This window comes from Odontesthes bonariensis, chromosome 13, assembly GCF_027942865.1.
Source record: "Odontesthes bonariensis isolate fOdoBon6 chromosome 13, fOdoBon6.hap1, whole genome shotgun sequence".
NCBI classification, from domain to species: Eukaryota; Metazoa; Chordata; class Actinopteri; order Atheriniformes; family Atherinopsidae; genus Odontesthes; species Odontesthes bonariensis.
In genome coordinates this window covers 11,381,427-11,396,987 of record NC_134518.1, presented here as the reverse complement: position 1 = coordinate 11,396,987, position 15,561 = coordinate 11,381,427, and the positions used below count along the sequence as shown (strand labels likewise).

Genomic DNA, 15,561 nt, shown 5'->3' with positions numbered 1-15,561 from the left:
GCTCTGGACATTTCTCTCCATATCTTCAGTTTTTCTCATGGGCAGAAACAGAAACACATTTTCTCCGCTGGGATGGAGTTTATGCCACACAAGTGTCCGGCTTAAGCAGCAAAAGAAGAAATGGATCAGAAATGACATTATTATTATTATTATTATTTTACTTGCTTTCACCCACAAATAAGGGGCCGGAGAATATGAGTAGTCACGTTAACAAATAAAGAAATTTAGAAAACATACTAAAGGAGTCAATATTTTCTATTTTGTAAATGCAGAACAACAAATGCACATAAATCCAAACATAGACAACTACTGTACTAACTTTTGTCCACTTTGAACATAAATCTGATACCTTATCAGTATCGGTCAGCCATATCGCAGATATTTAAGATTGCACTCACTTAAGTGACAGGCAATTTCAAATTTATCTCCACCAACAAAAATAACACCAAAGTGCATAGTATGGTACAGAAAAGAATTAGAACAACATAACAGTGCATGGTGCTTTATCAAGACAAAACATTTCAAACTGCTTTCAACAATAATCACCTCACCCATCTTAGCCCCGCTAACATGAGAAAAAGAAATCCCTGTAACAGTCCCTCAGCTGACCTTTCTTTACATTCTGTTTTTTTCTTATCTGCCTATATTGAAACTGCATCAGACACCTCAGTATTCAGTATATTCAGTTGAGCCATATCATATCAACAAAAGCATAAAGTACACAATATGAGGTGAATAACATGTTAATTGCATCGTACTGTTCAAAAATCATTCCTCATTACTTGCCTGACTAGCAACCTTGCATGTAGTTTGCTATCATTTGCCATCTAATGAGAGAAATGGCATTTTTTTGACTTAGCAAGAGCAGTGAAGTCAGGTGTATATGTTGTCAGGGCAACGTGCAAGCAGGTTTGCACATGCTGGTCAGTGAGGGATATACAATAGTGAGTTTTAATGGCATTCATGTGCGAGACTGATGACTCACAAGCGTATGTTGAGCCAAACATTGTCAGAAGAAAAAGTGCAAGACCCCTTGAGTGTGGAAATTTCTCTCCGCTGACTATACGGGTCCAGAATTTTTCAAAACCTGCCTGCTTGCAATGACTGTCGCAAGTCATCTGACGACTGAATGTCAATGAGTTCCAGTTGTAAAAAAAAAACCCTCGTCCAACGATGGTACTAGCTGCTTTCCTTTCAATGCAAAGTCCGCCTCAACATTCACACAGAAAGGGTCCTCAACAAATCTCATCACTTCACTGGAGACGCTGAAATCATCAAACCTGTTGGCAAAGTTGATTTTTTATCACTGTAAAACCCGACGAGTTAGTTGAACTCAAACTGATATAAATAATTTAAGTTTATTAACTGAAACGTTCAAAGTGGAACTTATTATTTTTCCTGAGTTAAAGCAACCTCCATTATTCAAGTTATAACTACTTAAATGGAGAGTTAAGAATACTTGATTATAATGATTGCATTACTCTTTTCATATGAATTGTCTTTTTGCAAAAATTAATACAGCTGAGTTTAGCTCACTTTTTTTAGATTAATCTTAACATTCTAGTTGTGACAACTCTTGCAGTGTTCAGTCAGTTCATTTAAGGAAACTGATTGCCTTAAACAGTTTAAGTTGAACAAACACAAATTAAACAGTATTTTACACAACTTTAACCATTTATTTTAAGAAACTACAAACATTCATTGCTGAACATTTCATTTTCCATGTGCAAAATGTACAACAATCCTGTAAACGTTTTCAAGTCAGTCCTCCAGATAAATCTAACTTTAGTTTTTGACATTTAACTGATATATAGATTCATTAACAGTACTGAATTTATGATCAAAGCCAACAAAACAAAGAGGGACTCTATCAACAAAGAGTGGATTTATGAACAGTCCATATTCAATGTTATCAGCCAGCTTACTTTGTGAAAATGTTTGGAAATGGCAGGGTCGGCTTTAAGGAAACAAGAGCCCAAAAATAAATCTGAGATTTATGTCTAATTGTCTAATGGGTATTGTTAACATTACAAGGCACTTGCAAAATGGTGTATAAAAAAGTGACATTACAAAATAAAGTGCTAAGCTGATCCTTACATCTTCAACACAAAACCAAACAATTTAGTGATTTGACTTTTTTTTGTAAACTGTTTTCATCGTGACCTTGTAAAGATTTCTCAACTTGAATTACAATATAACGTTATTCTATTTTGTAATTTAACTACAAAATGTAATAATGCTGTCAAAAACAGACTTCTAAGACCTCTAGAAGTTGTTAATGGTCCCTGCATCAAACTGGTTAGAGTTTTAGATACTAATACTGAAAAAGGGAGAAATCTACTGGGAAAATAATATGGCAGAATACAAAATGGAGGATAATTTCACATGGTATAGAGAACAGAAAATACAACAAACGAAAAATTCCAGCCTTCCTTGCTTTGTAGAGCTGTTGAGGTGTACTAAATTGTATTGTATTTCTCCACTTCTTTACTGTATTCAGCCTTTTTGTTTTTGCATTTTGTTTCTCATAGCTTTTAGTCTGGAATATTTTCTACCTTTTTAGTGACATAAACCTGTATACTTTCATTTCTTTATGGTTTCGTGCAATTTAGACACCCAAATTTCCCTATTGTGGAGCAATAAAGGTTTTCTATTCTAATCAATTGAGAGAAGTAATGAACCATGACTTCTAAGATCACGCATAACCAAGTTACGTTTTGAAAATGTAATATACATTATACTTTCAAAGAAGAATAAACACTTCTGATTTGGAAAATTAACTTTATGTTAACAATAGAACATTCTGATATCCAAAAATGAAAATGCCTTTTTTCACACTGCTATATGGTCACAAACACAGGAAAAAGAAGTGACTTGATGATAATTGGAAATTAATCTATGGTTTGTATATAACAGGTATACAAACTTCCTTTTGTAAAAACTTCATTTTTGTGAGATGTAGTAGAAAAAGCATCTCAAACTAAAATGTTTCCATAAATCAGAGGTAAAATATGGCATACTTTGCCATCTAAGAATTTGTCACAAAAAACATCAAAACGGAACCTATTTATGTTCAGTAATATTAAACCATGGCAAAAACTATTTGCCTTTGATCAGGGCTTCTAAAAACTTCTCCCTGAAATGTGTTCATTCACAATATTCAATCTGCTGTGTAGAACGCTACATGTGGTTGTATTTTTTTCTTTTCCGACACGGTCTTCACTACATTTGCCAGGTCATCATAAAGCTCCCACACACACGGAGCTCTACGGCAGTATGCAAGTGTAATGTCCCAGACCATCTTTGGTCAAGCTTCCCTTGAAGCGATGACTCCTCTCAAAGTGAATGTCTTTCCTTGGAGAGCCACAATGGAGGGAAATTCACTCAAAGGAAATTGAGTTGTTTTTGCAAGGTCAGTGTCAATCCATGCTATTTCTCCAATGCTGTAGCTGTGAGTTCCAGTTCCTGCGCAGAGCATTTTCCCCGACGTGCTGTCTCCTGTTTTGAATTCAACTGGACATTGTGATTCATTCTGTAGTGGGCGAAGGCAGGGAGACTCTGGGGGGCACCAGACCTCAACTGGATTTTTTTCAAACATTGCACTAAGCAGCTCTGCCCTCTGAATATATCTTTGGCGTCACACCATCTATAGCAATGGCTTTCAAAAGCTGCAAGATGGGGTTGTCACTGTCCTTCCTGACAACATTTTGAAATGCTGAGCATAAGCACTGACAAAAAGCATCAAATGCACATGTTTTCAGCACAGACATTGTTGATTTCCCAACTCTAATAGGTTGCAGGTTTCCATTTTTTAATAGTCCCACTTTCACTCTTTTTGCCCCAAAAGATGGATCTGCATGGAGCCATTCAGTGCAGGAAGTGAGATAAGAAGTCCTCTTCCTTTTTTTGGGTGGCAGAATTAGTCCTCTCCAGTTTTCAACCACGTCTTCATCTGTTGGAGGAATGTTTGGTTTAATCGGATTCTGCAGAATGGTGAGAATCCATTCTTCTATTGGCTTCAGCACTGTGGGTGGTCATGGATTCAGAGTTTGTTTCTGTAACTTTTGCTAATCCAGATGTTTTCTCATAATTTTTTTGCTTTTGCAGAACAAATCCGCACATTTCCTTCAATGAAGGAAAGATGACGAGAAATAAAGCCATCGAGTCGAATGGGCAAGTTCTCATGTTTAAAAAGGCCATGTTTTAAAGTCTTATTATGTGTGGAACAATCTCAGGGAGGAAATGGGTGTTATCCCTATCCCCATTGGCTGCAGCGAGTGACCTGCTCTTCTCGCATATGTTTGATATCCAGTCTCGTAGGTCAGTCTGGATCTCACCAAAAGAATCCACTTGATGCACGTCCTTCGTGTCCTCGGCTGGAATGATGATGGAGTCTTCTGTGATCTGGGTTTTTAGAAATTTTTTGCACCTCTCTGATTCAAGAGGGACTCCAGAGCTATCATCACCCACTGCCTCAATGAGGGCCAAAACAGTGATGGCATGTATCAGCTGTTTTGCATGGTCCAAGCACTGTGATTGAAGAAGCTTTGCTATTGCTCTGACATAAATCGTTGACACGGTGTGACCTGTTTTTCAGGCAGTCCCATTTGCAGATCATCTTTATGCAGTGTGCCACATCAACCCTGATAAAACAAGGAGGAAGTTTTGCAGTCTGGTTTCCAACTAGCACACGGAAGCATTTGTATGCCTTCAGATTGGGGTAAGGAGTGAAGCACCGAGAATAGCCAGGGAGAAGTCACTCATGGCTTCCTTTGGTACAGCAGCACCTGTACGAAGCCATTCTGTCAGCCATGTTGCAATTGCATTAATGTCGTGTCTCTCTGACAGCATTTGCACAACTGGGACTGAGCAGTTGTCCCCTGTCAGAACACCTTGATATAAGAAGATGTGGCCAGATGTACCATTTGGTCTCACCAGTCTTCTCACAACTGAGCCAGTTGCATTAAAGCAAACTACTGAGGGACATTTTTTGGACAATGCGTTATATACATGTAGCTGAATGACCTGTTGCCATCTCACTCAAAGAATGCAATACATGCTCATACTGGTTCAGCACAGAACGTATGGCTCTTATCCGAACTGTCCATTGTGTGGGACAAAGAGGTGCTGTGGCCCCTCCTCTGCTTTTGCGATTCCCTGGAAGACATCCTTAAGCTTGCCTGACTGACCAAAAAAACCTCCCAACTCATGAACCCATTCCATGGAGTTACGAATCACAGCTGAGGCATTACAGGCTTGCTGGGTGATAAGGTCCACACAATGTGCACCGCAGTGCACATATGGAGCAAGTGGTTGCTCTCTCTGAATGATGGCCTGTGCTCCTGAATATTTACCAGCCATGTTCGCTGCTCCATTATAAGCTTGGCCTCGTAAGCCAGTGATGGGCAAACTGAGGCGTAGCAACACATCCATCACCACCTTTGCCAGATTTTCTCCAGTGGTCAGTGAAACCTCATACAGGCCAATGAATTCTTCATGCACAACCAAATCATGTTCAACATACCTCAAACATAATGCCTGCTGTTCTTTTCCAGACTGATCTCTTGTGCCATCCATCATTATGGAGAACTACAAGTGTGGAACTGATCGAATCTTGTCCGATATCTCCCTGACAATGAAGGTGCTCATCAAGTTGAGGAACTCATTTTGAATAGTTCCTGATGTGTAAACATCCTTTTTTGAGTTGGACTCCAATAGTGGCGGAAGAACTTGTCCAGACCAATGTCTCTTATACTACCACTGTGAGGAGTCCTATATTTTAATAACTGCAAAGACAAAATAGGATCTTTGTCGTCTACTTCCAAATTTCTTCTCTCCTGCTTGGCTTTTCGTAGGCTTTTCGTAAATTTGGAAGGTGACTTGCCTCAGGATCTCCAATATCCATCAAATCTGATGCCTTCGCTGACCTCCATACAGCCGGCTCCATCCTGCCCTCACACAGCTCTTTTGAAATCTGTGCACGAAGGTTTCCAGACATGAACCTCTTGGACTGCCCAGTGTGCAGGGAGATATCAGTGTCTTCGATGGAACACTGGAGCACTGGGCTGTTGACTGTTGGCTCTCTGTCACATGTCATTTTAACATGTCCTTGACACTCTTTACAGAAGCCTTTGATATCTATGTAGTTGTTAGCGACAGTTGGATACACCTTCGCTCTCTGGAATACAAATGTACATGTGCTTTTGATCTTTTTCTAAATCAGATGGTTAATTACATGACTCCAAGTACCAGGCTTCAAAATCATATATTCCCCTTTGCCAGAAGGTGAAAACTTGTCATTATATCCCACTTTTTCAGGTACAAATTTGATCCATTCCTCAAAAGGAACTTCAAGCTGAAAATCTGAGCAGTCGTCTTGTTCAGGAGAAATGGAGTCAAACTGTGTCCACACTGCTCTCAGGATCACTTTCCTGCTCATTGATCTCCAAACATGACCAGATGTTGTGCCTGTTTGACTTTACAAAAGTGTCTTTTGGAGACATCTTGTTTTCCAGCTGCTGACTTAATTCTGTCCAAACAGTGGCTATTTTGTCATTTAGAAGGATAGCCTCTTTTGAAGTGCGGAGAACTGCAAAAAGGGAATCCCTGTCCATTAGTGGCTGTCGAGTCATCTAGTTAAAGAATAAAAAGGCTTTGATTAGCATTAACAAAAATATTATTCTGGCCAATATAATCTAACAAGCCAAAATACAATATTCCAGCATTCTTTCACAACTCAAAACTTGTGTTTAAATTCGTCTTTTCGCTGAAATCTGTGTGCCATTTATGCTGGATTGCAATTATCGTATGTTTTTTCTTTTCAATATTGCATTTTTTATTATTTCAATTTCAATTGAAGTATCTGTTCTAAAAATGTCCCTTACCCCTGTGGGGTCTACTGATGTGCCTAAACATCCACGACTGAATATGAATGTAAAAGCTGCAAGATGAAGTCTTGCAGAATCTTTGTTTCGACATGTTCAAAAAGTCTGGACTTAAAATGTAAATGTGAATTGTGGATATACAGAAATACATATGCAAGGCACACAACCATGCATCCCTCTCTGCTAATCGGTGTCTGGATTGCAGTGGCAGCAGTGAGTCAGTGTTTTATCTAAAACCTCACCATTAATTAGTTTACTTACCTTGTACAAAAATCTAATTTGACAGAGGGTTGGAACAATTCTAAGGATGTAAATTTTTCACAAAAACACTACTCGATGTTTTAAAAGCTACTTTTCTGTGGAAAACTTTGAACGGGAAAGAATTTCTCTTTTTCTACCGCCAAAAAAGGTCACCGGCTCACTGTGGTGGGGGTCATCACGTGGGTGGAACCAATCCTTATGACATTATGTGAGAACTTCAAATATCAAAGTTGCAAAATGCTCTTTTAAAAATTCTTACATTCATTGTCAGACATTAGAACCTAAAGCTCGCTGCATTTCAAATTGTTTAAACAAAAGTAAATTATTTGGTTAAAGGCGGGGTAGGGGATCTTTTTCTGGAACATTTTTTTACATATTGCTTGAAATACTCTTCACACCCCCATTGCAACCAATTAATTAAAAGTTTTGACACAAATATGAAAAGTTTTAGTGGCCTCTAGAACGTACAATCTAGGAAAAACAGTATCCAATCATTGTGAACGGTCCGTTCACAATGATTGGATTCTGATGCCGTCTATCAAACTGCAATCTGCTCCTCCCTCCCCCTCCTTCTCCCTGTGCGCGTACCCTGCTCCGTGAACGTCCAGAAGCTTGGCAGGAAGCTAAACTAGAGCCAGCTTGGCTAGCACCTAGCATTATTAAACGTATAGTTAGCATAAACTAAATACTAAATACTAAATACGGCAACGATCGATGCTTGCTGTCAGAACAGCGCTCGTGCACCTTCGTGCTCGTTCATGTACTCTAGAGGCGTGCCTTCGGGGAAAAAGTGAAGAAAAGGGTTGGGACTTTTTACCTGTGTATTTTCAAAATGCAGCTTCGCTGGACTCAAAATCCAGGATCTCCTACCCTACCTTTAAATGAACTTTTAGCCAATGACCTACATCCTGTGCACTTCCGTTTTTGTCCAGCTTATCAACCATGGCTATTTCTTTTTTTCACCTTTTTGTTGCAGAATCTGCCAAAAATAAAAGTCAACGATGTGAATAGGATTATTAAGAAGTCTTTGCTGAAAACTGAAAATACCTTTTAAATGTATAGTCCAGCGTATCCAAGACAGTGTTTGTCCTCCAGGTCAGCAATAACACTGGCCAGCTGCTGGATGAGATTGCTCTGTTACTCTGACACTGCAATGAAATGTTTAGTTATGAGAATTAGATGGCCTGAAACTTTATAGGCAAACAAAGGTAAGTGTAAGGCCCTTACTTTCATAATCTGTTAGCTTATAGTATCGCAGATGCTCAACATACCAGGTCGCATAGCTAGAAATGTACAGGCAAGGTAAAGTTGAAACTGTCAACAAACTACCGTTAGCTCCGTGTTCTAAGTGTTCTGTTGCAAATAATTAATTGATGCTGGTTAGCTAGTTATTTCACGTTATTGATATAGATATTGATTATTGAATGCAATTCATTATGGTCACTCTGTTTTCAGTTAGCAATTGGTGCTTGCCGTTCTTTTAGCCATCAGAAGTCGTCAGCCAAGTATTAGCCAAGTTTACTTAATAGGCCTACTGCATTTCAGGACGTTTATTTAGCATCTGTTATGTAGCCTACGTTATGCTTGTGTAATGAGTTGATGATTGAAAAAACGTCTCCTGGTAACATAAACTCTGAGAAAGCTTGCAACTGAATGAGATGTGTTAAGCCAAATTAGACGGGCGTTCATCAACTTTATTAGTTGTAAGATGCCGACATTTTCGAGAGGTTCATAGGCCAAGGGCGACATCTGCAGGTGAAACTACAATTTGAAAGAAAGAAATCTTAGTTATGTAGATCCCCCTCACTTCACATTCATAGTTTTCAAATTATGTAGATTTTTTTTAAATATTGTGAGCCATCAGTCATTGTCTTTAAAGGTAAAATAGTTGTAAATGTTGTCATGCACCAGTGATTTACACATAGGCTTACATAGACCTACAATTAATATGTAATTATTTTTTAATCAAGTTGCAAAACTGTATTTCAGTGTACAATCCTTGAGCATTTTTTCTTGTATTTCTGAATGCAGGGTCAATGCTTAGGTATGTGCAAGGAGCTCCTCAAGACCTAGATGATCAACTATCCACCAGCAGTTCAAGCACACACTATCAATCACCAATCTCTGCAGACTCTGCAACAGCACCCAGCCCTGACCAACCATCAACCTTGAGTTTAGGTACACATGCTGCAACACAGCCCACAACCACCACTTCTGGCAGAGTGAGTCCTGTCACTGAAAGGCGGTCAGCAAGTGACATTGTAGAGACTTATGTGCCTCCTCCAACTGATCCTGCTCTATGGCCAGCACACATTTCAGATACTGATCGGGTTGAAATTGTGCGCAGAGGGCCTTTAAAAGTCAGCCCTGATTTTAGTTTTCCAAAGGGACCCGATGGAAGAGCATTTCATTCCAGCCTCCAGTTCAAAACCTTACCAAATGGAGAGAAGGTTAACAGAAGCTGGGTAGTGTACTCTCCACAGAACAATGCTGTGATCTGCTTTGCATGCAAACTTTTCAGTGTGAAGGACATAAAGCTGACTGCAGAGGGCCACAGTGATTGGTCAAACATCAACACCAGTTTGAGAGGTCATGAGTGTAGCCCAAACCATACACAGTGCATGGTTAAATGGAGAGAATTGGACTTAAAAAAGGGCATGGCAATAGACCAAGCGGAGTTGACATTACTAGAGGCAGAAAGGAAAAAGTGGCGAGATATTCTGAAACGCCTGCTCTCAATCTATCTCTCGCTGGCTTCAAGAAATTTGTCTTTTAGAGGCTCTTCTGAGCGTCCTTATGAGCCAGACAATGGCAACTTTTTGAAGGAAGTGGAGCTTATGGCAACATATGACCCTGTAATGGAGATTCACCTGGCTAAAATAAAAGATGAACGTTCTCACACACACTACCTCAGTCATGAGACACAGAACGAACTCATTCAGATCATCTCTTCAGAAACATTACGCACTATAGTGAGACATATCCAGTCAGCAAAATATTTTTCTATCATTCTTGACAGTACCCCAGATTTGAGTCACAAGGAACAGATGTCAGTCATAGTGCGCATTGTCCATCTCCAACTACAACCAGACATTAAAGAATACTTCCTGGGATATATTGATGTGGAGGAAACTACTGGCCTTAGCCTGTCAAATGTTATCCTAGAAAAGTTGAAGGAGCTTGGTATTCCATTCGAAAATTGTCGAGGACAGGCCTATGACAATGGAGCCATCATGAAGGGGAAGAAGCAAGGTGTTCAGGCTAGACTTCTACAATTAAACACAAGAGCATTGTTTGTTCCTTGTGGAGCTCACACCATGAATCTCGTCATAGCTGATGCTGCCAAGTCCTCCCAAGATGCCACTGGCTACTTTGGCTATTTGCAAAAGTTATTCAATTTCTTTTCAGGGGCCACCCAGCGATGGGCCATTTTGACAAAGCATGTTCAACTGACACTGAAATCTTGGAGTGATGTTAAGCTGGGCATACACTGTGCGATTTTTGGCCTGATGTCGACAAGATTTTCACTCGTGCGACTATTTTGGAGATCGGGCCGAGTTTTGGCTCAATCGTGCGTCTCGCATCGTGTAGTATACATGGGGTAACGACAAACGATTAAGCCCTCCCGACCACCTCCCGATCGATCGGATGAAAATCAAACTTGTTTGAAATCCTGGTCGCCCCTCGTGAGGCTCTCGCACAGTTGAAGCAGTTGCACGAGCCGATTTACCTCATCCTGTCACACTACGCATGCGCGAACATAGGTACGGAAGAGAAAATTGTCAACAGAAGAAGAAGAAGACAACAGAACAGCATGGCAGCAACCGGCGACCGAGTCCGACGTGTCGTGTAGTGTGAGCAGCCAGATCGCATCAGACCATCGGGTCGTACAGTGTGAGAACAGGAATTGTGAGCTGTGACGTTTTAACCCTTGCGATTCACTCGTACAGTATAAGCAGCAGCTGAATACCGCGATTGAAAAAAAAAAAAAAAAAAAAAAAAAAAAAAAAAAAAAAAAAAAAAAATCGCACAGTGTATGCCCAGCTTTAGATGGGAGAGCAGGCTAAGAGTGTAACAGCTGTCCGGAATTAAACAAAAGAAGTGTGCTCTCCTGGAGGCTAGGGAGGCTGTAAAGGATCCAGTGGCAAAAGTGGAGGCTCAAGCTCTTGCTGAGGAAGTAGCCTCATTTCGATTTTTGATTTGCTCTATTGTGTGGTGTGAACTTCTTACCATCACTAACCAGGTGAACAAGCTACTTCAATCAGCTTCCATGCAGCTTGATATTGCTGTTAGGCTCATTGACAGTGCCAAAAGTAACCTCACTAAATACAGACAGCCTGGGTTTGATGAGGCTGTGTCAACTGCTAAGGAACTCTGTGAGGCCATGAATATAGAACCAGAGCTCAAGCAGAAAAGGCTCAGGAGCACAAAAAGGCAGTTTGCGTATGAAACTGTTGATGAGCCCTTCACTGATGCCATTAAAAAGCTTGAGGTCACATTTTTCAACAGTGTTGTGGACTCTTCTTTAATGTCACTGCAGGAGAGGTTTGAGACTATGAATCAAGTCAAAGAAAAATATGGAGTGCTGCTTGATTTCAGCAAAGTTAATGGAATGTCCAAGGAGGACTTGAAAAAACACTGCAATGAAGTACACAAGACACTTACGGAAAAGGGAACAGCTGACATTGATGGACCTGAGATGATGCAGAAAATCCTCAACCTTCCTCAGCTACCACCAAAGACATCTGCCTTGGAAATGCTGACATTTCTTCATGCAATCAGCTCCAAGAGGTGTATCCCAATCTGTGGATTGCTTTGCGAATTGCACTGACTCTCCCTGTCACAGTTGCTTCTGCTGAGCGAAGCTTTTCAAAACTCAAGCTCATTAAAACATACCTGCGTTCATCAATGGGGCAGGAGCGTTTAAGTGGACTGGCTGTCATCAGCATCAATTGAGACATGGCTCAGAAACTGTCATATGATGACCTGATTGCTGATTCTGTATGCACTGCAATCCTATTGTGCAGCTATGTGCACTTGTGAATGGTTACTAACTGAAGATTATTATTTAAAGGTCTGTTGTGTAAATTCTATTGGGCAGTTATTTGTATTTTTATTTGTAGTTGTACTGTTATTTATGGTTATTTACTGAAGAAATTTGCACTTTTAATTTCTTATTTTAAGTTCTGTTGTGTAAATTCTATTGGGCAGTTATTTGTATTTTATTTGTATTTGTACTGTTATTTGTGGTTATTACTTGCATCATCACTTTAATACTTCGTACTGTGTTTACAATGTTCAGTTCTTCTACAGTCAATGCACATATCAGAATTTTATTGTATTTAGTTTAATGTTTAGTGCTCTTGTTAATGCAAAGTTAGTTTGGAAATAAAGAGAAACGTACAGACAATTACTAAATTGATGTCCATTTTCGGGGGGGGGGGGGGGGGGGCACCACAATGTATTTGTGCTTAGGGCACCCAAATGGCTAGCGCCGGCCCTGTTTTCCTCTGTGACAAACACTTGTCTGGCTGTCCTGATGACGGTTAAGCCTGAGACTAAACATTTCATCCTCTTAAATTCATGCAAATCAAAACACATTGCTAGCAAAAAAATATGTCACACAGGTTAAGGAAACTACTGAAGTTATTTAATTGATCTTTTCATTATAATTGGAAGCCATGGTTAAATTGGCTACGGTTAACGTTACCTAGCGCTAGCAAGCTAATCACCTATTTTACTATAGCAAACAAATATCTGTAAAACTAAGGCAATTAGTTTTAAAGTGTGTTCTGTGTTCTAGACTTTTCTTCTAACCTAGCCTTAAAAGTGAAAAAGATTTTTTTTTCTTACCGAACATAAAATCTTGACGTCTGGTCTTCGGCTGGCTGGCTTCGATGAGGGTGAAAAAAAAAAAAGCCGAGTTCAATTGGACGCTGCTGATGAGGTTGCGTGAGGGTGGACTGAGCAGGTGCAAACCGGTGGAAACCGGTGCAAACCTTCAAACTCCGTTAAAGCTGCAGTCGGCAGGTTTTCAAAATTGCAAGGCTAAGTCGGAAAATTCGAACTTATACAACTTTCAGGTCCCTCCCCCAACCTCTAACAAGCTCCGAATCGCCCCCCAAACCCCTCCCCCTCTGTGGACGAGGTTGTGCACGTGAGTTCACACCAGTGTGAGCGCTCAGCGCACACAAGCTGGGGCAGACTCACGCTCAGCAGCGTGTGCACAAGCTGTGATTGACAGGTAGGATTCCTCCACCCTAACTTGATTGGTTAAAAACAGCCGGGAGCGCTCGATTTTTGCAAGCATGATTACAGGCTTCAGAGGGAGCTACAGAATTCGTTATTTTTCCTAAACAGCCTATTTAATATTCTACTTCCAGAATCCCATGACAGTTCAAGCTAATATGACTAAAAAAAAAAGTTGCCGGCCGCAGCTTTAAGGATACCAAAATCAACTCAGTGTAAAAGAGTTAATCTAATCTAATTTGTATCATCTGTACTTGAAATGCTCTATAACTTTAAGTACACTTAAAATGGTTGCGTTATTACAACAGAAGGTATTTTTTTTAGGAAGATTAAATTTATTTTAATTAATTAACAGTAATTATCTGCCCTGCAACTCCATGTTCAGTTGGTTCAAATGATGGAAAACGTCACTCAAACAGCAAACAGTGGCATTAAACTCATCATTTCCCATCAGACACGGAAACTTGCCAGATTTTTTTCAGTTTTGAAGAGTGGATAAACACCAGTCTCTCCTCTTTTAGTTCACAAAAACATTTCAATGTGTTTCCTTTGCTAAGCTAATGTCATTGTGAATGAGCAAATCTTTATATTCAGCAGACATGTCAGTCAACAGTTAGTGGGAAAGGCGGTGTTGTAAACAGAGACCATGGTCTCTTAACTCACGACTGAGTTTTGCACACAGGAGGCTTCGGTGGATGAGGCAATGTAGGTATCTCATCTGTGGAGCCACGGCTGCAATCCTCGCAGCAAGCCCCTGATCCCTGCCCACCATGGAGGGCGCGCCATCCGTCACCAGCATGTTGACGCGCGCCAAATCCAAAGAATGAAGCAATTTTGTTGACTAAAATCTCACCGGTGGTGTGCTTGATCGAATCAATTACACTTTTTTGAGTTTTCTCATCTGTTAGTTACCACCTTATCAATGGATGCCGGTGTTCTGTCGATTTCTCCTACTTCGTCGAAAAATGCTACCGCCGCAAAAACCGATAGGCGTGTCTATCGGTTTTTGCTACCCTATCAAAAAATGCTACTTTATGGTTTTCTACCTCTGTATATCAAATAAAGTCATAAAGTAAGCGTTTTTGTCTGTCATGTGTGTAATTATAAAAAGTGTAATGAAATTGATTTATTTAAGAGGGTAGCAAATTTTGATAGTCCAATATCACCCTGTCAAATAATGCTACCCCTTCTCAATTCATTCTTGTAAGACAACTTATCACCTCACTGCCACTGTAGGATGAATGGCAGCATGTTCATAACATTATCTAATCAATATTTAAGAGGGTAGCAAATTTTTATTATAGGAAATAAGGGGCCGTCCAATGTGGGATCCCAAACTCAGGCCACTGCACTGCCGGAAGCCCCGCAAACACATTTTGGGGGGCACATGTATTTTGTGCCACAGTGTTTGTTATAATGGGCACATTGAAAATGTGCCCACCGACTGCAGGGATCGCACTGCACCTACAAAAAAAAAATAAAAAAAAAATCATAATATATGTAAATGGAAAAATCAATACAAAGCACTATGGCTGGGCAATTAATAGAAAAATGATCAAAACTGACATTTATAAACTCCAAGTGACTTAATCTTGCTCATGTCAATTATTTGTTGTTTTCACTGTTGCCATGACAGTAAAGGTTGCATATCTGTTTAACCCAACCCATGATCTTTTCATGGCGATAATCAAGTGGGTTTTGTGCCCTACAAAGCATAAATTTCATGAACTTTACCATTTCGATCATGCTGGTATCAGCATCAGTTTCCAGATAGGAGCACACCACACAATAATCATCTGCTTTCCCTGTAACCCATGGATTTTGTAAGATTTAGAACTGAACGTACATAGTAATAAAATACAGTCAACTTAAATCAGTGTTCGATACCACTGACCTTTTGACTGAAGCAGTGCACAAGCTACATCAAACCGTGCTTGTGCAACAGCTTGTGGCAATGTCTCCGTCACGGCAACATTCCCATGCTCCACGTATTCTTGAGCAAACTGCAAAATGATATTCAAAAAGATTGTGTCACTTTGGATGTTAAGAACTTTGTTTTTTAGCAAAACATCAAAATCAAAGCAAAAGAATGACAGATTACAGTTCATATGCTAGTGGTCAAGAAATTTCATGTTGTTTGTGATGTTTATTAAGTCTACACTAAAAA

The 15,561-nt window shown here is 39.9% G+C and overlaps 1 long non-coding RNA gene across 1 annotated transcript; it reads right to left on the bottom strand.

The window, feature by feature from the left end:
- Positions 1-14,713: 14,713 nt before the first annotated feature.
- Positions 14,714-15,327, bottom strand: LOC142397206 (uncharacterized). The gene is made up of 3 exons (XR_012772681.1): positions 15,289-15,327; positions 15,129-15,199; positions 14,714-14,858 (listed from the first exon to the last, which is right to left on the bottom strand). It is a non-coding gene; the product is annotated as an uncharacterized LOC142397206 (long non-coding RNA).
- Positions 15,328-15,561: the final 234 nt, after the last annotated feature.